This window comes from Balaenoptera acutorostrata, chromosome 5 (genome assembly GCF_949987535.1).
Source record: "Balaenoptera acutorostrata chromosome 5, mBalAcu1.1, whole genome shotgun sequence".
NCBI lineage: Eukaryota > Metazoa > Chordata > Mammalia > Artiodactyla > Balaenopteridae > Balaenoptera > Balaenoptera acutorostrata.
The window spans coordinates 78,947,703-78,971,530 of record NC_080068.1 but is presented as its reverse complement, the minus strand read 5'-3'; the positions used below and the strand labels follow the sequence as shown (position 1 = coordinate 78,971,530).

At 38.1% G+C, this 23,828-nt stretch overlaps 1 protein-coding gene across 1 annotated transcript in view; it reads right to left on the bottom strand.

Moving 5' to 3' along the window:
* The window catches only part of SMIM14 (small integral membrane protein 14), a 64,415-nt gene extending 52,234 nt beyond the window's left edge, over positions 1-12,181 (bottom strand). Inside the window, exon 1 of the mRNA XM_007178805.2 lies at positions 11,914-12,181. The gene's annotated coding sequence lies outside the window, so the exon portion shown is untranslated. The remainder of the gene's footprint in view (positions 1-11,913) is intronic.
* Between the last annotated feature and the right edge of the window lie 11,647 nt (positions 12,182-23,828).

Here is a 23,828-nt window from a genome sequence, read left to right as displayed (position 1 = left end):
GGAACTAAGATCCCGCATGCTGTGCGGCACGACCAAAAAATCAAAAAAATTTTAAAATCTGAAATACAAAGATTTATGTACTAACATGGTTATCATAGCTTTATCATAGTGAAAAATTGGGACAACCTAAATTTCTGGCTAAAAGGAAATATTTAAATTATGATACATACTGTGAAGTATTATGCAGCCAAATGTTTCATTTTCTTTCATAATGACATGGGGAAATAAACACAAAAGTATATTAAATAGGATATAAAAATAAGCAAAGCACATGCACATATTTAAAAAACACAAAAAAAACCACACTCAAAAAAGTTGAAAGAAAACATACCAAAACTATCATTTGGTATCTCTGGGTGACAGGATTTTAGTTTTCATTTTGTATATTTTATCTTTCAATATCATATAATGATCATATATTAACTCTTGTAAATCAGGAAAAATGTTGGATGCAGCAAAACTAAGGAAAACTAACTCAGATTTTTCAATAACTAAGTGGTAAAAAGTAAATAAACAAAACTTTTAAGAGATGGCAGGGATACGCTTACAGTTGAAGAAATTTAAGAGATTAACAATCAAATGCCACGTAGAGACCTTGTCTGAACCCTGATTCAAACTAACCTAGCAAAAGGACAATTATGAAACAACCAGGAACTTTGAACACTGACTGGATTAAATGTCATTTAGGAATTACTAATTTTTTTTTTTAACATAACTACAAAGTCAATTGACACATCTGAAAAGAGTCATTATCTCTGAGAGATCTCACTACGTATTTCCAGTTAAAAGAGATTTTATGCCTGGAATCCAGTTGAAAATAATCGTCCAAAGGAGGAGATATGGATGAAATAAAACAGCCATAAGCTGAATAATTGTTGAAGCCAGTTGATGGGTAAATACGGATGCATGATACTATTCTACCTTTTAGTACCAAAAATTTCAAACATACCTAAGTTTTTTAGAAATACATTTTTATAGACAAACAAAACAAAAACTCTTCTTCCTCCCCACGCAAACACAGGGCTCTTCTTGAGAAAGTAGGGATAACCAAACTTGACTCAAGGTCAGAGGATGAAAACTATCTTTCTACCGTAATTTTAAGAAGGTGATTTATGATAAAATCACTCTTCCAAGTAGCCAAATCTTTACAGTGATGAAGAACAGTATCAAAACTCTTCCCATTTAAAAATTAAAAACAGGGACTTCCCTGGTGATGCAGCGGTTAGGACTTCGCCTTCCAGTGCAGGGGGCGGTGCGGGTTGGATCCCTGGTCAGGGAGCTACGATCCCACATGCCTCATGGGCAAAAAACCAAAACATCAAACAGAAGCAATATTGTAACAAAATTTAATGAAGACTTTAAAAATGGTCCACATCAAAGACAAAAATCTTAAAAAATAATAAAAAATAAAAACCCAGAGCAAGGGAAAAATACAGAGTAATAATTTAGAATGCATGCAATTTGTTTTTGTAAGACAGAAAATAGAGATGCTAGTCAGTGAAATGGGGAACTCAGAAGAAGCATTCTATGCATTTTTATCTAAAAAGCATCAATGCTATTGATTAAAGCTCCAAAGTTATAAAACCAAGAAAGTGAAACATACGTGCCAGAAACTGCTGGAACTGCCCCCCAGACATTCAGGGAGACTACACTTGAGTTTGCTGTCTATTTTTAACCTTATTCCCAATTATATCAAAGGGGTAATTACTCACCTCCAAAAAATATATTTTTTCTATAAATAGCTTTCTGACCCCAAGTTTTTACCCAGTAGCCAATTAGAAAACGGATTAACCAAATGAGCAGAGCTATCCCAAAACTCTGGCTACCTTTCATATTAAACAGGGAGAACAAAATATTTGCCTATCAATTTCAGTAATACTATCATTACTGTACTATGTACTAATATGCTATAATTAGTTGTTGGGATTACTTTTATCAAATGACTCAACATCTCAATGCAATAAGGTGTTCAAATTCACTCATATACAATACTTTTTTGTAACATATTCATTTGCTTTATTCTTTTTATCAGAAATGGATCTCAATCAAACATAGCCATACCTAATAATAGTTTATATTTGCCTGTAGCTTTCTAACTACTTTCATATCTTGACAACAGCTCTTCCAACAAAGTCACAGCAGGAAAATTATCCGTTTTAAAATGAGGAAAATAGGTTCAGATAAGCTAGCAATTTTACCATGATCACACATCCATCCAGTATGAGCCAGATCTTGGACAGGAAGTCGCAACGTAAATTCCTGACAAAGACTCATTCCGCATCTGTCAGATATGACCAATCATGCTAGTTATACTTGTTTCACTCTTTTAAACACAACTTTAGAGCAGTACAGAAATGAGATAACCATCAACTAACTTCCTAATACTTCTTACTAGTGACATACTTTTCTCTTAAACTACATTTGCATCTCTGTCTGATTCTCTGATGGGAAGAGGGCAAGGAAAGGATGCAGACTCAAGTTCAAATCAGTCAACTGTTATTTGTTAAAAACCGCTAAAGCTATGCCTGGGAAGTTAAAGTCATTTTAAAATTTTAAATGTTGAAATAAACCCCATTATGTACCTTAAATACCATAATTCTCTATGCTTAGGAGTTAAGACTTCCTGAATTCTATCATGACAAACTTTTATTTTTATTTATTTTTTTAATTTTTATTTATTTTTTTAGCTGCTTTGGGTCTTTGTTGCTGCACGCAGGCTTTCTCTAGCTGCAGCAAACGGGCTACTCTTCGTTGCAGTGCACGGGCTTCTCACTGCGGTGGCTTCTCTTGCTGTGGAGCACAGGCTCTAGGCACGCGGGCTTCAGTAGCTGCGGCGCGTGGGCTCAGTAGTTGTGGCTTGCGGGCTCTAGAGCGCAGGCTCAGTGGTTGTGGCGCACGGGCTTAGTTGCTCTGTGGCATGTGGGATCTTCCCGGACCAGGGCTCGAACCCGTGTCCCCTGCATTGGCAGGCGGATTCTTAACCACTGCGCCACCAGGGAAGTCCCTATCATGACAAATTTTTAAAATTCACATTAATAGCCAAGCAATTACAGTTACAAATTCCTTATAATACTCCCAAATTGATCCAATAGGGTGACCCTATATTGTTTGTAAACAAAGAATGTTGCCTACCATTCCAGTTCTATAAGGATCAAATCATTAGCCACAACCATTGCTGACCTATCAGTACACACTGAAAGAATTTAGGATGAAGCATTCTGTGTTTTGGATTTATGGGCCCCTAGATAGTAAAAAATGCATATCTAAGGAAGAATTCCAATGACCCCAGATTCTTGCATCTTCCCATGCACAGAAAAGCACTAAAATTGAGATATCTGATCCTTGCGACTAGCAGTAACCTTTCACCTGATTGCATATATATATATATAAACACACACACACACACCGGCTCCTCCCTTACCTCGTTGGAACGGCTTCTCAGAGCTACCTGAGAGGCTGTCTCCCATGCTATAGTCCTCAGTAAGACACTGAACAAACTCAACTCACAGCTCTTACGTTGTACATTTTTTTCAAGTCAACAGGCCCATCTAGAATTAGCTAGTTACAAGAGAAAACTACAATAAAAACCACCTCTGAAAATCTTACCATAAAACATTTTTACAGGATAACAAAAAGCTTAAAGATACTCTTTCAGGGGGCATACTATTCCAAAGGAAGAGACTAGAGCAGGCTAGAAAGAAGGACAACAAAATGTTCATTTTTCATAGAATGGAATGGGAATGTACAGAAGAAACAAGGTCAGTATGACCAGGAGGCCTGTGTAAGACATCACTGTATAGATAAGGTACAGAATAGAGGATGCTAAGTCTTTATTTATATTCAACAAACCAAAACTTTACAAATGTTACTCTTAAAACCCTGGGGATGCACCAGTTCTCATTCACTCATTTAAAGAGGAAAGAACTGAGGCGCAGAGAGTGTCAGTGACTCACCCAAAGTCACGCAGTAGAGGTGGGCTTCAAACCCATGTCTTCTCTCATTTCTCCTTTCCTGAAAAGGATATATCTAACAAGTCCCCAGGGGACTAGGTAACTAGCAGAAGAGTTCAGAGGAGGATACAGAAGAAATAAAAGGCATGCCCCACCTCCAAGAGCTTGCAATCAAGTTAATTATTAATTATAATTCATTCATATAATAATATAATCACATACCAGTACATAATTAATGGCCAAAATAAATGTCACAGACAAATGACTTCTGTGATAATCTCTCTGGAGAAAGATCAAAAGGAGAACTACTTAACTAACTTAACTTCTATCCCATTTTTATTAAAAGCTGAACTCTTCAAGATTATTTAGAATTTCCTTACCTCCTTAATTCCTTGATGTCTCTGCAGAACAGGACTCTGTTAAAGGTCCACCCCAGGGCTGCCACCACTTTTCTGGAAATTCCCCATTAATGTGACCCTATTTTCCTACATCTTAGACATTACCTTTACTTTCCTCTGCGACCCTTTTTTCCCTTACCTGTATTTGACTGTATTCTAGGAATCACCTTAGGCAACACTTGTTAAAAACAGCATGGGATAGCAGAAAGAATATATCTCAGATAAATGACTTAAGTTATGGCACTACTGAGAAATGGATAAATTAGCCTCTCTGTGACTTCAGATTATCTATAAAACAAGAGTGATAATTGAAACTATTCATTTTAAAGGGTTGTTCATCAAGTGAGAATTTGTAAGAGTGCTTTATAAACTGTAAAATGCTCTGAGCCAATAACTCTTAAGCCCTTAGATTTGAAATGTATCTTCAACCTTCAGCCCAAGTTCTCTGTATACTGCTTTGGGGTGTTTGTATTCTCCTGGGGCTCAGCTATCACTCTTCTGCATAAAAGCAAAAGGGAAGAAAGAAGTCTTCTGTTCTGAACATTTGTCCCTCACCTACAAATTTCCTGTCCTTCCCTAGCTGTTCTTTGCTCTTAAACAATCTCATAGATTCTCTCAAGATCCAGGGGTAAAATTTATTATAAATGATCAAACAAAGGAAAACTTTCCAACTGAATCATTTTTGTTTATATTCAATATCTTAACCCAAAGTTTCATATTCTAAAAGTTTTTCTGAAATTTCTACTCGAGTACTACTTAGTCATATTCTGAATAAAAATTTTTAAACTCAGGAAAAAAGGCTGTGTTTCATAAGTTAGAAACAGAAAAATTCAACAGATGATATAAAAATTCCATATTCTGTGACCCCAAGTCATAGTGGATATAAATTACTTACAAATGTTAAAAAACCAGCTTTCAATAGCTGTATTACAAAATACTAGTATGTTCTGAAATTCTGAGGTATATCACAAGTGATGTTACAAATCTGTGAATGATTTACACCATTCAAATAAGCTAGAGCAGAATCAAGACTTTTTCTCACTATCACTCCCATTCACTTCCTTGCCTATATGATTTTTGGAAGCAGAAAGGAGTTATGGCTACTGCTCTCCCAACTCAGGTAACTCACAGCTTCTCTCACCCATGCTATAGCCTAGATGACATATCTGCACGTAGATGCACGCCAATGCCATTCATGATGATAGGAAAAACGCTTAGAACCTCTGTGATAAAGAAAGCAATGTTATTTAAAAAAAATGAAACTTGAGTAAGCACCACAGAAAAAAAAGTCTTCTAAATTTCAAGCAAGTCAGTTTCTTCTACATTACCTTTGTCCAGAGTACAAAGCAACGAAATACATAGTATATGAAAAAATTAGTCTGTGTTTTAAAAGTATAAGCTACAACAAGATAGCAACCAGAACACTGTCCTCCAAGTCTTCGTTTATGAAGAAGATGCTTACTATATCCCTAACTTGATTTGAAGCATCTTTATTAGCTGTTAAAATTTGAAAGTGCTGCACCTGTAATACTTGTCAATGAGTGCAGTCGAGCAAAACCCAGCTTTATTCTGTATTTTTACAAAACTGAGACTCACATCTGTTAACCTAAATTTAAAAAAGGAAATGAAAAGTCAATATGAAAATAAGCAACAAGTTAACTTTCTTCAAAACAAAAGCAATGAAGTCTAAAATGTTATAAACAAAATATAAGCCCTACTACACACCTAAAAATTGGTTTTAGTATAGAAAAATATACACTTTTCCAAGGAGTTAAACTTTTTTTTAAATTTTGAAAGTAATCACATTTAATTTTAAAATTCAAATACAGAAAGTTGGAAAAAAAAAAAAAAGCAAAAGTAAAAGGTACTCTCTTCTCCTCAGAGGCAACCTCTATTAAAAACTCTCATGTAAATTTTCTCGGACTGCAAGTATATGTATGCTATATATACTTGCTGAACTATGATTGAATCACATTTCAAATCATTTAAATATCATAATTATGACTTTTTAAATAATTAGACTGGTTGGTTGACTATTTAAAGCCATGGTTCACCACCACATTATTTATAATGGTGAAAACTGGAAACTACATTCATGTCCAATATAAAATGAAAACTTCGAGTAAACCAGTTTATTCAAAATATCTTATAAAATGCAGCCAGTTAAAATCAAGTTTAGAAATTTTCTAAGGTCACAGTAAAGAGCTCACTATGTTAACCCCCTCCACGACTCCCGAAAAAGAATACAAGCTTATGTGAGTATTACATCTCATTTGTACCAAAGATGAATTTAAAAAGACTGGAAGGAAATACATGTACAGAGATGACTTCTGAATGACAGGATTATAGCTTTTGTTGTTGGCTTTATGTATTACTATCCTTTGCAGCTTTTCAGTAACAAGCATGTCTTGTGTTTAAAAAAAAAAAAAAGAGGGACTACTAGAAATGCATATCCAATTTAGGTTTAAATAGAACAAAACATTCATGATCGCAGTTCTATTAGCATATTCTGACAGCCAGAACAAGTAGGTTTACTTGTTACAACTTCCATGATTCTGTAAGACAAAAAGACTGGTCAACACTGTTGTAATATAAAGTATATGAATTTTAGGTCAAAGAAAATTGGGTTTGAATCCCAACACTTCCAGTGGCTTTTCCTTGGGCAACTTACCTAACCAGAGCCTGTTTCCTCCAGTGTAAATTAGGGGTAACAATATCTGACTTGGAAGGCCGATGTGTAAGCTAAACATAAAGTATGTAAAGAAAGTAGAGGCTGGCATATATACTCCATGAATAGTAAATGCCATTGTTATTGATATTCAGACAGGTAACTTTTTTTAAATTTCAGACTCAAATAATTTTCAGCCCTCTTTTAAAATGCCTTTGAAGTGCCCAAGCTTTTCTTTACCTACATTAGGATCTACTGACATATGCCCAACCATTTCAGATGATTAGCACTTTTTGTATGGGCCAAAATATGAATATGCACATAAACACACACCAAAAGAATACCTTTACTCACAAACCTGTAGTAGTATTTGTCTAAGAAGTTTTACAATCTTAAAAAAATCCTAATATAAGCCACAATGTAACAGTCGGGAGTCTTTAATTTTCTTCAGTCTTTACAACTCGTATACTAATATATCACTATTAATTATCAATTTAGACAATTTAGTGTCTTTTATTGAAGTTTTTGTTCTAAGTCTTATTACATTACATGGGAAAAGATTATTACAAATACTGTACTTCCTCTTAGCATTGTACTGCTTTTTACAGATACAGGTAAAGTTGCGATTTTTCTTCATTTATTTATTCCATCAGCAAGCCTACTGATTGCTTAATTGGTTCTCCCTGACCTCATGGGCCTCCCAATCGAATAGGCCAGAGAGCCACAGACAATTCACTGATAATATGGAAGGTGAAGTGATGGGAGCCACAAAGGGCTCTTTACAGAATCCTGAGGTGGATTAGGATAGAGCTCTGCTAAAGGTCATGTATGACCTGAGCTTCGACAGATAAACATAGTTAGTCAGGCTTCAAGACTAGGAAGAGAGTAAAGACAACTGGTATTTCTCTGGATTAACTGCCCCAAATTAATGCATCAATCAATTCAATTTTTTTTTTTTTTTTTTACTCATTTGGAAAGAGGTCTTGCAGTGAGAAATCTATTCAGTTTATGATGATCCAATGGCTGTCCAAATATTAAAACACCCAAATCAATTTAAAAAATGTAGGAAGAATTCAAATGACTATACCAGCAGGTAAAAAGTGATAGATGGATTTCTGGTGTGTGGAATGCAAGGTAATGCATATGAAGGAGAAAATACTCCAAATTTACTTTAAACCTGGTAGGCTCTGAAAATTCAATACAACAAAGCAAGAAGACCTTTGCCGAATGTTTCTTGAGGTCATCTACCAGCTATGCAACCTCAGGCAAAAAGACCAACAGAACAATGGACTTCATTAAGGACATGACTGGAAACGGGACAGAAAACGTTACTTTGGCCTTAACAAAAACATGGCCTATCAAAACCAAAGTACTGTGTACAGTTCTAAACACTGTAGTTCAGAGGCAGTAGGGTACAGTGATTAAGAAAACAGATGTGGGATCAAATCCAACTTTCTGCTACTTACTATGTCTCAGTTCTTTCATTTGTAAAGTGGGAGCTGGAATGCCTACATCTGAATTGCTCTACAGTTAAATGAAAAACACGCTAAGAGTTTTTAGCATAGTACCTGACACATAGTGTTCCCCAAAATGACAGCTATCATTACTACTATAAAGCAAGAAGAAATCTCCCAGAGAAAAGCCATTAAAATATTAACACGTTCTCAAACTTTGACAAGCATTCAAATCACCTAAAGGGCTTGTTGAAAATTCAGATACCTGGGACCAATTCCTCACAGGGATTAATTCTATAGGTCTAAAGTAGAATGTGACTGTTCTCTGGCCCAAACATCAAGAACTATTGAAGTTGGAGAATCAAGGTACAGCCCTACAAAAAGAAGCTGAAAATTAGGGTTTTTCCATAGAAAGAACTGGTTTAAAATAGACAGTACGTTCAAGAGTGATGCAGATGTGTTCAGGTTTATTCATTCAACCAACATGCGTTGAGCACCTACTTTGCAGTGAAAAGGACAGACAAGGTCCCCATCTTCCCAGAGTTTAACTTCTAGTATAGGAGACAGAATACAAAAAAATAAGGAAATTCCAGACAGTGATGGAATAAAGTAAATAAGAGAGAACGGTGAGATAATTGTGGGGGCAATCTCCGTGAAGGGACAACAGCTGAACTGAGACCTGAATGACACGATGGAATCAGCCATGGGAAGATCTGGGAAAAGATCGGAAGCCACAGGGTACAGCAAGTGCAAATGCCCTGAGGTAAGAACAAGCCTGGCAAGTTCCTGGGACAATGCTAGTGCCGCTGGAATGCAAGAAGAAACTGACGTGACCAGGCTCCTGGGTACTAATCTAGGCATTCGGATACAAGATAAGAGCGGAAGGCAGTGCCAAAACATGTACTGCCTGGCAAACCTTGGTAAAGAGTTTGGATTTCATTCCGAACGTGATGAGAGGCTTTTCAACAAAGCCGTGACACAATCTGATTTACATTTTAAAGGATCCCTTAGGCTGTGGTAAGGGGAAAGCAAAAGTGAAAGCAGGGAGACCAGGAGGTTGCTGCAGTAGGCCAGGTGAGAGATGGTTAGCTGGCAAAGGTGGTAGCAGTAGGGATGGGAAGAAGTGGACAAATCTAGAATATATATTGAACACTATAATTTAAGGCAAATCTAGCTAAGTTTATGACTAACAGACCCCAATACGTTATTAGCATGTTTAGGATACTTTGTAGTATGTACTTATCCTTTGAAGTTGAGGTGAAGGAGAAACTTTCTTCTCTTTTGGCACCACTGATAAAGCACTGGACTAATGGGCACACATCCAAGACTCAATGTTAATAAAGAACATTAAGTGTGTAAAGTAAAGTAAAATCTTTTAGAATCTTACTCCCAGAAGCCTGGACAGCAGGTCAGTATTTGGAGTATATAGCAGCTATGGAATAGAACTAAACCTTTACCTGAATCAGATCACTAAATGAACAACAACTTTTTAAACTTCCATATTGTCATCTCAGGCTATTCTGTGCCTGCTCTCTCAAGAGTTAAACAAGCAAAGCCTTGTCACACAGTGCATATTAATTTTGTAAATCTTACAATATCATCATAAGAGATTTTAAAGGAAATCTTTTAGAACCACGATTTTAATCACTATGGTGTGGCAAACATACAGTGAACATTCCCTAAAAGTTAAGGTCTACAAGTCCCTATCTGCAAAAACTTAAACTTTGTTACTCAAAAATGAAGTACTACTATGTGGAAAAGCAGGTTACAGAAAAGCATATGCAGTATGATACCATTTTTGTACAAAATACATAAATGCAAAAAAGTCTGGAAGGATATAAAACCACTGCTGACATTCTGGTGATCTCTGGATGGCAAGAATATTGATGACTTATTTTCTTCTTTTTTTTGCTTATCTGCCTTAATCAACATTTTCTCCAATTATCACAAATTATTTCATATAAACAAAAATATTCAGTTATAGGTTAGCATAAAAGGTAAAAAAAAAAAAAAAAGAACTTCAAGAAAACATAATTTCGTTTGTGTGTAAATCAGCAGGATTCCAATTGTGGTGTTAAGAAAAAAAGATCCCGGTTCCACACACGGAAGGAAGAAATTCGTTAGGAAGAGGTCCATGTTATGCCACACAAGGACATACCCTTCAAGGGAGTAGTCTAAATTCCTAAGACCTGGATTTGATAAATGACAATCAATTTAGCACATAGCTCTGTTTTTCTTTCCTGCCGTTTGCTAAAGAAACACCTCAATTAATGAGTTCTCTGCGGAAAAAAATTCTTTTTTAAAACTAAGTTAGGACAAAAGGGAGGTTTGGTCTTCCGGTCTCGTTCGTGCGATGGAAAAGTGCGGAGAGCGGCAGGGCTCCAAGCAGGCTACACTAGAGGAATCTGCGTGGCCGGTCATCTAAAGTGGAAGGGAACACAAGCCTTCTGCAAGCTCCACAGACGGGGCAGCGAGAACGCCTCCTAAGGGTCTCGAGACTACGTCTGAAAGGTCTTACGCCATCCAAGTTATTCTACGTACAGCTGCCAATGGTTTCTGACAATAACACAAAAACTGGAAGATCTCTTTAAACACAGGTATTACGTGCAGGAAGCTCATCCGACTTTATGCAAAGCCAAGACATTCTCTTTAGGCCACATCTTCGATTTTGCAAACTAGGACAACTGAATACATCCTCCTGATTCTCTACGGCTAACAAACATCATCTTGGCTAAAAAACACACAGAAACAGCCACTTTGGAAAACTGGCTTTAAATGGCAACATGACACTTCAGGTACTCTGATAACCAGTTTATCGCACTTTATCTGTTCCAATAAAGGGTGCTACCTCTTTACTGTCGGCTCTGGTTCCACTTACTGAACAAACAGAAAAATGGAATCCTTCAAATTCACAACACAGTAAGGGCTAAAAGCTCCCGCTTTCTGGACGGCAGCTTTCTAGTCTCATTAATCACAACAAAGGACGTATCCTAGTGACTTCATCAAACCCGGCAAAGGCTGAGGAACAGAGATAAATGATATAATGTGAATTTCAAGGTTTGTGGGGTTTTCCTTCCAGCTACGACTCTCTCTTCTTTTTACTCCATTATATGCCTCCACCCGAGTTTACTGCTTGCCCTAAAAATAAAACCATCCGTGGCTACCGTCCACTTCCCTGCCAAGTCCCGACTCTGGTTTCCTGCAGAGAAAGCCAAATTTCAGGCTCTCCGCCTCGCTCTTCGCCGGGGGACGCGGGCTCGGCAGCAGCGGGCTTCTCCAGGTGCAGAGTCGCCAGCCCGGCCGGGGACTCTCCGAGCCCGAGAAGAAGCCCCGCTCTGCCACAGCCGCCGCAGTCCGCCAGAGCCTGAGGAGCCACCAGGAAAAACCGGGGTGAGGGGAAGGTGGGCCGGCAAACGGCGGTGGGAGAAGGGGCAGACACTCACCCGCCCAGACAACAACCGATAGGGCGGGGAAGATGGGGGCCGTGACCAAGCCTCGGCAGAAAGACCGCCTGAAGCTTCCGGAAAGCTGCAGCTGCTCCGGTCGTCGCTGCCGCCGCCGCTCTTGCCCGCTGCTTCCTCCCCTCCTCTGTTTTGATTCGACTGACCACGTCACTCTTAGCCACAAGACCCGGATCTGCCGGCTTCCGCGGGCGGCGGCGCAACAGATTGCAGCCGCCCGAGACCCCCAGCAGCCGGCCGGCCGAGCATGCGCGCGCCCTGCGCCTGCCCAGTAGGTCCGGGTAGGCGGGGCGGGCGCGAGCGTCATGCGGTTCGTGCGGGCGTGGAGCGCGGGGGTTGTAGTTCCTGGTGGGAGGGGTGGAGCCGAGCGCTCCGCTGTGGAGAGGAAAGGCCACGCGTCTGTTGAAGTGGCCGGTGTGTCCTCTGTGTCGTCTGTCGTGGACAACGCCCTCTGCAGTGTGTCTCCCTTTGCCTAAGCTGATGGCTTTCCTCGGCCGGAGTCTTTAGAATAGCGGGGGTAGCGGTAGACGTGGACGCAAGTTGATGTCTTTTGAGACACGTAGAGATTGTTTTCGATCACTCAGGCCCAGGTGAAAATTGGGGATCGACCTTTAGTCTTATATGTACAACAGTACGTCAGACGTGGCAGTTATTCCCCTGTACCCTCCCTAACAGTGCATCCAGAAAGCTGACTAAAAATCAGTTCAAGAGGAGTATTAAAGGCTGATCCAGAGATAGTGGGGAACTGGGAGGCAGTCAGCTCAAACCTTTGTTGCTTTGACCTTAGGGATTGAAATAAGGATAATACTTGTGGTGTAAGAGCCTCATTTCTTTGTAAACTAAGTTGGTGCTTTCTACTCTCCCATTCTAACCTTCTTAGTTTCCCCGCTAAACAACTGGGACCCAAGAGATTTCCCAATTTGGGAAAACTTAGGGCTACTCTGTTGTTTTCTTGGGTCCATGAATTGACAGACTTTAAAGAGGGACTAGTGGTAAGATGAAAGTGTGAGTTCCAAACAAACAAAGATTTCACGAAGGTGCCTATTTGCCTATCCTGCAGGAGAGGTGAAGGTTAGCTGTAAGAAACTGTCTTCCTTACTCTGAGTTGACCTTTTCACCTAACCTGGACTTCTACCTCAGTATTTGGTTAATCACCTCAACTAGCTGAATCACCTTCAGCAAATTAGTATCATCTGCAAGAGCTTTTTAAAAAAATTTTAATAGTACACTTTATTTAAGCTAATTATCCAAAATATTAGTTTCAACATATAATCAATATAAAAATTATTAATGAGATACTAATGTTTACCTCATACTAAATCTTCAAAATTGGGTGTGTATTTTACACTTAGGGCAAGGCTCAATTCAGACTTTCAATATTGCAAGTGCTGGGTGTGGCTAGTGGCCACCGTATGAGACAAAACAGCTCTAGAGCATATGAGCTAACAGGCATCCAGGAGGGGACCTGGGACTAAGCTGGAGGCAAGACCTGAGGACAATCTTTTGGGGATGCCTGGCTGCTTATTTTGCCAAGTCTCCTTGTGCCCTGAGTTCTTTTAGAATAACCTACGTGGGAATAATGGCTGTGCCTTTAAAATAAAATATTCATAAAATGCCACATGGACTTAGAAAACCCTGTTCTAGATAAAGGTAGGTAAACAAAGAGAAGAGCTTTTTAATTAAAGCAGGTAAAATTTTCTAGAAAATGAAAATTTCTGGTAAGACTCAAAGTGTTTCCTAGTTAATTAACAGATTACAAGTAGATAGAAGTCCAGCTACTTGGCTGTTACTCTGCACTCTTGAACAATGTTTACTCAAATTCAGAGTTTGAAGTGGAATCTAGTGCCCAGTGAAGTTCATAGGCTGACCTTGTAACAGAGGGTCTTTAATCTGTGGAACCTTAATTGTGGAACAGAAAGTCTCAAATACTTGGGTGCACCCATGCGCACATATGTGTTTGAAAACACAGCTGTGTATAAAAGAACAGTATGCTGCAAAATTGGACTGGTACACAATATTGGAAAATTATCAGTATTTGCTTTATAAAGTAAATTACAGGAAAATCAAGATGTTAGGATCTTTGGTAGCTAGCTTCCAAGATAACCCCCAATGATTCTCCACTCTGGAAACATATACTCCTCCAGCCCTTTGAATGAAGGCTACTCTGACCTGTAGAATACAGCTGAAGGTGTGTGACTTCTGAGGCTAGGTCATAAAGGCACTGATTGCAGCTTTCCACCTCATTCTCTTGGATTGCTTGCTCTGGAGGAAGCTAGGCTCCACGAAACTCCACTCAAGCAGACCTGTGTATGAAGAGACCCATGTGGAGAGGAACAAAAGCCTCCACCAACAGCTTCACCACTTTATCCCCATGTGAGTGAACTACCTTGATTGGGCTCATCCTGCAACCCCAATCAAGCATTCGATGACTCCTTGCCCAACATCTGCTTGCAATCTCATGAGAGATAGAAAGGCCCAGCTCTGACACGCAGACAGTGATACAGGATCGTATGTGGGTTTTTGCCCTGATCTAAGTTCAACCTTTCAAAACTTTAAACAATGGAAGAATGAAAAAGTATGTGTGTAATTCTCTATATAAAGTAATTTAGAAAATAACGTAGAATTCCCACCATAGTACCTGGAACATAGTAGATAGTGAATATTTGTTGAATGGACACATAAAATTAAAAGACAGAAACCGGGCTTCCCTGGTGGCACAGTGGTTGAGAATCTGCCTGCCAATGCAGGGGACACGGGTTCAAGCCCTGGTCTGGGAAGATCCCACATGCCGCGGAGCAGCTAGGCCCGTGAGCCACAATTACTGAGCCCATGCATGTGGAGCCTGTGCTCCGCAACGAGAGAGGCCACGATAGTGAGAGGCCCGCGCACCGTGATGAAGAGTGGCCCCCACTTGCTGCAACTAGAGAAAGCCCTTGCACAGAAACGAAGACCCAACACAGCCATAAAAAAAAAAAAAAAAAAAAAGACAGAAACCAACTGGGAAATATTTGGAATAAATATTGATAGATAAAGGAGTAATATAATGTATGAAGGACTCATACAAATCAATAAGAAAGATATTAATGCCTCTAATACATGTATGAGTAAAGAGTATGGGTTGATGGTTTACACACAAAAAAGAGATACTAATGACTAATAGGTATTTGAAAATCTTCAATCTCAGTAGTAATCAAAAATGCAAATTAAGATTTCCTTTTTTAACTACTACTTTAGGGAGTTTTGTTTTTTTTTTTAGCAGAGAGGGAGATATTTTTAAAGAGGAATATCTAATATTGGTACCGTTAGCACTGCTGTAGAAATGTAAGTTGGCAGGTAATCAATTTGGCAATATATACCAAGTTCCATAAAAATATCACATCTGTTGACCGATTTTCATTACTAGGAACTTAATGAAATAATTTAAAAGAGTAACATTGTAGAGATATGAATTGCATTTATATGATGGGAGAAAAATAGGGAAATAACCTATGTAAACAATGGTAATGGAAAGGCTAAATGTTGCATTGTATGTTAGGATCTAAAAAACTCGAGAATAGAAATAATTTTAAGTGACTATAAGGAAGTTAATCACATTTTATGATGGAGGAAAAAAATCTAGAAATAATCTAAATATACAATGGTGGAATGGATGAATATGTTAAACTATGTTTTAGGCATTAACAAACTTGAAGGTATCTTCCCTTTCTGAACCAGACCCTACTTTGATTCTTGCTTTAGAAGAAGAAAGTGTTTATAATATAAATATATATGTTTTATATATTCATAAAAGCATTCTGGAAGATATTCTTATAACTATTGGCATTGGTTACTCTGGGGATGGGGTGAGAGGCTTCCTTATGATTGTTTACCCTTTGTATGATTTGAATTTTTTCATATCAATGCATTATTTTTACAATTCAAAATATCATTAATAATTTTTTTTAACTTAAAAAAATTGTGGTTGTATTAGTCTGCTCAGGCTGCCATAACAGAATAGCACAGACTGGATGTCTTAAACAACAGATATTTAGGGGCTTCCCTGGTGGTGCAGTGGTTAAGAATCTGCCTGCCAATGCAGGGGACACAGGTTCAAGCCCTGGTCTGGGAAGATCCCACCTGCTGCGGAGCAGCTAAGCCCGTGCGCCACAGCTACTGAGCCTGAGCTCTAGAGCCCACGAGCCACAACTACTGAGCCCACGTGCCACAACTACTGAAGTACGTGCGCCTAGAACCCGTGCTCCGCAACAAGAGAAGCCACCACAATGAGAAGCCCACGCACTGCAACAAAGAGTAGCCCCTGCTTGCCGCAACTAGAGAAAGCCTGCACGCAGCAACAAAGACCCAACACAGCCAAAAATAAAAAAATAAGTAAATTTATTAAAAAAAAAATTTATTTTCTTGAAGTTCTGGAGGCAGGAAATCCCCAAGATCAAGGTGCCGGCAGGGTTGATTTTTGGTGAGACCTCTCTTCCTGGCTTGCAGATGACCACCATCTCACTTTGTCCTCACATGGCCTTTCCTCCGTGCAAAGGCACTCCTGGTTTCTCTTTCTCTTATAAGGACACTATTCCTACTGGATTAGGGCTTACCCTTATGACCTCATTTAATCTTACTCACGCCCTTAAAGTCCCTATCTCCAAGTAGTCACAGTGGGGGTTAGGGCTTCAACATATGAACTTGGGTGGACACAAGTCAGTCCATTAACTGGTTAAATATATATAACATAAAATTTACCATCTTAACCATTTTTAAGTGTACAGTTCTGTGGCTTTAAATACATTCATCTTGTTGTGCAACTATCACCAACATCTATCTCCAGAACATTTTCATCTTTACCAATTAAAACTCTGTGCCTATTATACTGTAACTCCCTAATCTCCCTTCCTCCTAGTCCCTGGAAACCACCATTCTACTTACTGTCTCTGTAAATTTGACTACTTTTGGTACTTCATATAAGGGGACTTGTACAATATTTATCCTTTTATGACTGACTTATTTCACTTAGCATAGCATAATTTAAGGTCATCCATGTTACATATATGTATACACACACGCACACACCATATTTTGTTTATTCATTCATCCGTTGATTAAAACTTGGCTTGCTTCCACCTTTTGGCTACTGTGTATAACACTATTATGAACATGGCTGTACAAATATCTGTTCAAGCCCCTGGTTTCAATTCTTTTGGGTATATAACCAGAAGGGAAATTATTGGATCATATGGTTATTCTGTATTTAATTTTTTGAGGAATAATCATACTGTTTCACAGTGGCTGCACCATTTTACATTTCCACCAGCAGTGCATGAGGGTTCCAATTTCTCCACATCCTCACCAACACTTGTTACTGTTTTTGTTTTTTAATATTTTGTTTTTTAATATTAGCCATCCTAATGGGTGTGAGTTGGTTTTTCATTGTGGTTTTGATTTGTATTTCCTGATAATTAGTATGTTTTCATGTGCTAGTTGTCAATTTGTATACCTTCTTCAGAGAACGATCTATTCAAGTCCTTTGCCCATTTTTTCTTTCTTTTTTTTTTTTTTGGCTGCACTGGGTCTTTGCTGCTGTGCGCGGGCTTTCTCTAGTTGTGGCGAGCAGGGTCTACTCTTTGTTGTGGTGCGCCGGCTTCTCGTTGCAGTGGCTTCTCTTGTTGCAGAGCATGGTCTCTAGGCACGCGGGCTCAGTAGTTGCAGCACGCAGGCTCAGTAGTTGTGGTGCGTGGGCTCAGTAGTTGTGGTGCGTGGGCTCAGTAGTTGCGGCGTGCGGGCTCCAGGGCACGCGGGCTTTAGTAGTTGTGGCACGTGGACTCAGTAGTTGTGGCTCACGGGCTCTAGAGCACAGGCTCAGTAGTTGTGGCACACGGGCTTAGTTGTTCCACAGCATGTGACATCTTCCTGGACCAGGGATTGAACCCATGTCTCTTGCATTGGCAGGAGGATTCTTAACCACTGTGCCACCAGGGAAGTCCCTTTTGCCCATTTTTTAATTGGTTGGGTTTTTTTGTTGTTGTTAAGTTGTACGAGTTCTTTATGTATTCTGGATATTAATCCCTTATCAGATACATGATTTGCAAATATTTTCTCTCATTCCGTGAGCTGCCTTTTCACTCTGTTGATAATGTCCACAAAAGTTTTTAATTTCAATGAAGTTCAATTTATCTTTTATTTTGATGAAGTCCAATTTAATTTATTTTTTCTTTTGTTGCGTGTGTTTTTGGTATCATCTCCAAGAAATTATTGCCAAATCCAAAGCCATAAAGCTTTTCCCCTGTTGTCTTCTAAGATTTTTATAGTTTTAGCTATTACATTAGGTCTTTAATCAATTTTCAGCTAATTTTTATATATGGTGTAAGGTAAGGGTCCAACCTCATTCTTTTGCATTTGGATATTCATTTTTCCCAACATTTGTTAAAAAAGACTATTCTTTCCCCATTGAGTGATCTTGGTACCCTTGTCAAAAATCATTTTATTATATATGTGAGTGTTTTTTTCCTAAGTTCTCTATTCTATTACATTTGTGTTTATATATATCCATCTTTATGCCAGTACCACATTATTTTGATTACCATAGCTCTATAGTAAGTTTTGAAATCAGGAAATGTGAGATTTTCAACTTTGTTCTTTTTATTTTTAAGATTGGTTTGGCTATTCAGGGCCTCTTGTGATTCCATCTGAATTTTAGGATAAATTTTTCTATTTCTGCAAAAAAAATGTCACTGGGATTTTGATAGGAATTGCATTGATCTATAGTATCATTGGGTAGTATCAATATCTTAGTAATATAAAATCTTCCAATCTGTGAACACAGAATGTCTTTCCATTTATTTGTATATTTAATTTCTTTCAGCAATGTTTTCTAGTTTTCAGTGTATTAGTTTTTCACCTCCTTGGTTAAGTTTATTCCTAAATATTTTATTCTTTTTGATGCTATTATAAATGAAATTTTTAAAATAAAGATTTCTACTTTTCATCTCTCAAATTTGCTTCAAATACTCTTACAGTTCACTATCTTCTTTTTCATTTTATTCATTATAATTTTAATGTACTAAGATTAAATTTTAAAAATTTAGTCAATTGTTTCCTATTTTCCTTTGAGATTCTTGTTTGTTTGTTTTTTACTTCTGAGCTTGAAGGTTATCTTCATTTCCGTAGGTATTTGTTGAATACCTACTGTGTGTTGGGCACTAGGGGCACATTTATGAATATGAAAATCCTGAGGCCTACAAAGAACATTCAGATCCAAACATTTAATAAATATTTAGTTCAAATGTCTTCTAACTTCTCAATTATTTATTATATTTAAACTCAATTTATTTGGAATTAATTTTGGTTAAAAATGCTACTCCAGTAAAGTTAATGAGGCAGTTCAAATTCACAGTAGAGCTGTTTTATTATTCGGTGTAAAACCTTCACTGTTGAAGGTAGTTATACAACTTAAATTCAGTAGAAATAGATCTTGAGAAAGTATGTTCACTTTTATAGTCATAGGAATAAATCAAATTACTCCTATATTTTGAAAAGTTTGACATTTCATTGCTATCTTACTATTTCCTGAAGATAGAGAACATGAGTTGTATTTTCATAATTTAAAACTTCAAAGGCAAACAAGATCTTATATATTCATTTTTTGCTATATAGTAATTGATATATTGACAATATCCTATGTACCAATTTTTAAGAAAGTAATAGAATGATTTTTCAAGATTTTGTGTAATAAAAAATTGAAGAAGGAGGCCTACTGAAGGAAAATAAGGAAGACTTCAGAAATGTTATGGGAAGAAAGAAAGACATTTAGGATGAAATAAATAAAAGGCAAACTATTTGTGCTCTGACCTTGGGGATAATGTTTAATAATAAGTGTGGAGAAGCAGATGTGATAGCTTCAGTATTGTTGCCAACTGCGCTTCAACATTTCTTCTTTTTAGAAATATTACTTATTTCATCCTCTGGAGCATGTTAAACACACACCCACCCACCCACACACACACACAAACAGATAATTGAGTTCTGGAATTCATTAAGCTATGTCTATTTTTATTCCCCAATCTCCATCTAATCCGTCACAAAGGTATTTCAGTCTTTTTCTCTAAAGTTTAAAAGGATATCACCTTCTGCTATCAGGATATTTTTTCTTCTAATGTGATATTTAGGATTGTAAATCTTGAAGGACCCCCAAGTATTACAGGAGGGTTTTAAATGCCTCTTCCTAACCATTATATTATCTCTTTATGTGATTAAATCCACAGACTTTTAGCTTCAGCCACAATCCAAATGGCATACTAGCAAAGGTTGTAAGAGTTAAAAAGAGGAGGAAATAGGACTTTCCTGGTGGTCTAGTGGCTAAGGCTCCATGCTCCCAATGCAGGGGGCCCAGGTTCAATCCCTGATCAGGGGACTAGATCCCACATGCTGCAACGGAAGATCCTGCATGCCGCAACTAAGACCCAGTGCAGCCAAATAAATAAATAAACATTAAAAAAAAAAAGAGGAAATAGAATCATGGAGGGGTCAAGAAGTCCAGGAATTCCACAGGGCCTTGTGCTTTTTCTTATATTGTAACAAAGATAAATAAAGGTAGATATGCAGACAGTACAAAAATCCTGAAATGGATTCCAAATGCAATTGTTAAAAATAATCTAAATGCCAAATTAATGGGAGAATAAAATTGATGAAAAGATGTTCTTTCCTGAGACAGGCTTTAATCTATGATCAGCTCTGACTAGAATTCTTTTGGATCTGGAAAGGAGGCTATGCACCTTGAGGAGGAAAGGTAATTGGAAAGTAAACTAGGATATCAGGGGTGCTCTGGAAGGTTCCAATGTAATCTCTGGATAGGGTTGTGGATCAGTGACAGTCCAGACACTTAATTAAATGGCACAATATATGTGAAAATGCTTTGTAAACAGTAATGAACTAGACTATTAAAAAACCAACCAGTACTGAAACTTGTGAAATTTGTCTTATGCACATATTTGCAAGTCACTACCAGAAATGATTCACTTATGCTGCTAATTATATGAAACAGCATTGGAAAGGAGTCCAACTCATATCATTGTCTATGTCAGGGATTTTTTTCATTTTAAGTGAAATTAGATCCTGTTTTTGAGCCCAAAGCTAAGAATACACAATGCTACCTATTCTATGTTTGAAGAACCATCAGCTTTTGGAGTCTATCCCTTCCCCACTGGGCCCAGTGAGAGGTACCAGTTAAGAAAATCATCACTACCCACACCACTATCCCCTCCCTCATATAAGGGGAAGACAGAACAAGTGAAGGTTGCCTTTTGGGGGGGAATGCAGTGTTCTAAAGAGAGGTTATTTTCTCTCCTTACATGGTGAAAGAGGGTAGAGATTTTTCCCCTTCTCTAAGACTGGGGAGGGAGTCACCAAAAGAATCACTAATAAAGTAGGGGTGCTTGAACCCTCTGAACCATTATCAGCTTCAATGAGTTGAGATTGGTGATAGCCTCTGGACTAAAAATTGCCAAACCATTGTCCTGGTGCTGCTAGGGAATAGAAAAAGAGACATGAGAGAGTAGGGAAAGCTGAGAGAGGAAGGTGTCAGAATGGTGGGGCACTCTTTATTTCTACTGTTTGGAATGGTAAAAAGACTCCCAAGAGTCAAGTGGTACTGCATGGTATCGCATGGTCCCAGACAATGGCCCATTACCACATATATGCACAAATGCATATGCAATGCGTACCCATACCAGCCTTATATTACCCAGTTCAAGCAGCCAAAGAGACTTCTGGGGTTTCTAAATCCCAATTCCAAATTCTGGGGAGAGAAAAGCCAATTGGCCTAGCTTAGTTTACTCCTAGGGGCTGGGGGCTGAAAAGGGAATATCACATGTGAGCAAACTCTTGGAGGAAGAGGCACAGACAAGCTAATTTAAAGCAGAGAAAGGGTGGAAAGGAAATGAGAGACAACATAGCACAGTTATCTACAACCAATATTTTGATAAAACCGAAATCATGAAAATGACCCATTGTAAAAAGAAAACATGTTCCAATTTTGAGTTAAAAATCTCAAGGAGAAAAAGAGAAAGTACCAACTTGGAATAACTGTAGCTTTAGTTAATCATTGTAACTGACTTCCAGGCAAATGTTTCTTGGACCAGGAAGCAGGTTCACAGTCCACAAATAGTCATCACAGTCAGCAATGATAACAAACACCTATTGAGTGCTTATAGAAGGACAGGTCTTGCTGTTGCAGTCTTGGTTCAGTTCAATTAAATTGAGCGCCTTCTATGAGCAAATCATTGTGTGGAGTTCTGTGCTGGTGCTGGGACAACTGGGAATCCATGTTAAAAATCTTAAGTATACAACTTGAATTTTTACATATGTAAATACCCATGTAACCGCCACCCAGGTCAAGATATAAAATAAAGATTCCAGGGCTTCCCTGGTGGCGCAGTGGTTAAGAATCCGCCTGCCAATGCAGGGGACACGGGTTCGGGAAGATCCCACATGCTGCGCAGCCACTAAGCTGGTGCACCACAACTACTGAGCCCATGCACCTCAACTACTGAAGCCCGCGCACCTAAAGCCCGTGCCCCGCAACAAGAGAAGCCACTGCAATGAGAAGCCCGCGCACCGCAACGAGAGTAGCCCCCGCTCGCTGCAATAGAGAAAGCCCGTGTGCAGCAACAAAGACCCAACGCAGACAAAAAAAAAAAAGGTGCCCCTCTTGAAGGAAGTTTGATACACTAAAGGCTAAATTTTGCAAAAGTATTAAAGGAAATAACGATTATTTACACTGCAAAGAGTTTTTAATTTGTCAAATAATTCTCTGTATAAGCATTATTATACATAAGTGTCCCAAACTGGAAACTATCCACTTATTCTTCAATAGATAAATGGATAAATAAACTGTAGTTCATCCACACAATGGAATACTACTCAACAATAAACAGGAATGGATTACTGATACATACAACAACATGGATGAATCTCAAATGCATTATGCTAAGTGAAAGTACCCAATATCAAAAGATTACATGCTGTATGTTTCCATTTTATATGACATTCTGAAAAAAGCTAAAATATAGGAACAGATATAATGCACACAGGTCAGTGGTAGGCAAGACTAGGTGTGGAAAATGATGGAAATACAAAGGGGCAGCGAGAGGGAATTCATTCAGGTGCTCAACTGTTTTCTAGACTGTCTGTGGTGGTAGTTACAAGAACTTATGAGTGTATAAAATCTCCTAGAAATGTACCCACACACTCACACATACACACGATTTTGTATGTAAATTTTTTAATTCAAAAGAAAAAGAATTCTCTGCATAAAGAACTTCCTTGATGCTTAAAAATGTTACTTTGTTTATCCATGTTTAGCTTACTGCAAGTTTTCATAAATAAGTCTGCTGTATGAAGTGAGGTTCACTAAAACTATACCAATTTTCACCAAGAAGTTTTTATCTCTGTGCAAAAGACCAAGGATTTCTTTTTTTTTTTTTTTTTTTTACAATCTTAGTGAGATAAAATTAACTTATAAGAAACTGCACATGTTTAAACAGTACAATTTGATGAGAATTAACATATGTATACATCCATCAAACTATCGCCACAACCAAGGAAACTAATTTATGTAAAACACTCAAGTGTTGATTTTGTAATCCCTCCTTCCTCTTCATCCGAGTCTCTCCCCCCCAGGCAATCACTGATCTTAGTTTCTGTAACTACAGATTATTTTGCATTTTCTAGACTTTTATATATTATAAATGGATTCATACAATATGTACTCCTTTTTTTGTCTGGCTTCTTTCACCCAGCATACTTATCTCTGTTGTTTCATGTATCAATAGTTCATTCCTTTTTATTGCTGTAGCATTCCATTGTATGGATATACCAGGATTTTCTTATCCATGCACCTTTGGGTTTCCAGT